We start from the raw sequence: 1,969 nt of genomic DNA on the forward strand, positions 1-1,969 counted from the left end.
TTATGAATTGGGAGATCCCGCCTCTCCCCCCTTTTTTTTTTTTTTTTTTTTCTTGAAGGGACTTTTAATGGGAAGTTGGTCTTATCCTCGTTCCACTGCTAAGCAAGTCACTGACCTGGGGTGGCTGTGCTGCCGCTGTAGTTAGATCTCTTGGCGTGTGTGCAGTACATGTCCCTGGTCTGTGACTCGCTAAGATGTTGAAGCAGAACTTCTGCTTTTTAGATATATTAGCAGGGCTTTCCTATGACCTCTTGGTCTAAGCTTTGCGGGCTGCACAGCCCAGAGGTCATGGACTTTCCACACCTGTCACTTGATAGGTCAATACAGCCCTACATTTAAAAAGGGTCAGGACCACACTGCACACAACAATGTGCTGCCCCCCAAACCGTCCTGCCCTATGTTCTGCCTTCTCATTTGAAGGACGGCAGCTTTAAAAAAGGGATAAATAAGCAAGCAGGAGAGAGGTAGGGACCAAACCGCCCCATTACAGACCTGATTCCTGGCAAAGAATGAAGATGGTTCCTACAGATTCCCTCCTGTGAATGAATAATTCACCTCCTTCAGATGGTAGCGCCACCTAATCATCTCCCACTAATGCAGAGGGACAAACTCTACAAGATGGCCTATAGATAATATACAGGGCTTGAAAATTCACTCGTCCTCTGGTCTGTGATGAGAGGAGGGTGGAGCCGGACGAGTAGCTTCTCGACCGGCCGTTTTAATTAAACGGGCGGCCGGGAGCTTCTTGGATGGTTGTTTACATTCAAGCGATCGCTTGTATTGGGTGCGGTTTTAACCTGCAATTTGAGTGTTTGCAATAAAAAAAGTTCTGCTTTAATCTCTGACAGCCTCAGTACCGACCTCTTCAAAAGGTGTGCAGTGTTGGCTGCATGACTTTATCCCGATAGGCTTTCCTACCAAAGTGAACCTCTTGGCCCAGCCATAAATAAAAGCCGCCATCTTGTGTGCTTGGCAGAGAACTTGCTCTGAAGAGGATAGTAGTTTGTTTTCTGTGGTATGTCGTAGCTCTTTGTCTCCAGAATGTCTTCACGTAGGGATGTGTTTGGTACATCGTGGTGTTTCTTCCACATCATCTGCTCTGTTTTCTGTCTATTCCACTGTCAGAGTTGCTGATACTCAGTGCAATGTGTTAGTCTCTGTACATCAAATATTTACACATATTATACAAATGGACTGTGCATGCTGAGGAAACTCTGGTATGTAGGGGGTGCTGCAGAACAGGTTTGCTTTTCCTGATTCTTTTAGGCTGAAAATATCCATAAAGTAGAAATATTTCGGCTTCCTCGAGAGCTTTAGTCATAATGTAGAAGTATTATGGTGCTCTCATCTAGTAAACTGCACCCATTATACTGTATTTGACATGTTCCTGCATTTAGGGCTGCAGCTAACGATTATTTTCATCGATTAGTTAGCCGATTAATCGACTAATCGGATTTAAAAAAAGCTCCAGTGATGGACTACTAGTTTCTATTGAGATTGTAGTCCATCACGGGAGCAAGCTTGGCGCGGTGGAAGTAAAAGTGTGGTGTGCAATATAGTACATTATACAGCGGCGCAGTGCAGAATACCAGCAGCTATAGAAGAATGTAGCAATAGTACATTATAACTACGTACTCTGCGGGCGTGTGCGCGGTGGGCATGGCGTCCGCAGCGTGCATAGCGTAACTCGTGTATGGAGCTGTGAACAGGCGGGTGTGAGTGGGAAATTTACATTTTAGCCGATGAATCGACAATGGAAAACGCTGACAACGTTTACCATTTTTATCGATTTTAATCTAATGTTGCAGCTCTACAGAATACCAATGTATAATACAGCGGCACACTGCTGAACACCAGCAGCTATAGAGGAACAACAAATCCCAGCAATAATACATTATACGGGCTGTTTAATGTATTATTGCAGGGATTTGGTGTTCCTCTATAGCTACTAATGTTCTGCAGTGTGCCG

The 1,969-nt window shown here is 44.6% G+C and overlaps 1 protein-coding gene across 1 annotated transcript in view; it reads left to right on the plus strand.

The window, feature by feature from the left end:
- Nucleotides 1–1,969, plus strand: part of KIF22 (kinesin family member 22) — a 25,217-nt gene that overhangs the window by 8,151 nt on the left and 15,097 nt on the right. The gene's annotated exons all lie outside the window — the stretch shown is intronic.

Source organism: Nanorana parkeri, unplaced genomic scaffold (assembly GCF_000935625.1).
Source record: "Nanorana parkeri isolate BGI_ZX_2015 unplaced genomic scaffold, ASM93562v1 scaffold379, whole genome shotgun sequence".
Taxonomy (NCBI): Eukaryota; Metazoa; Chordata; class Amphibia; order Anura; family Dicroglossidae; genus Nanorana; species Nanorana parkeri.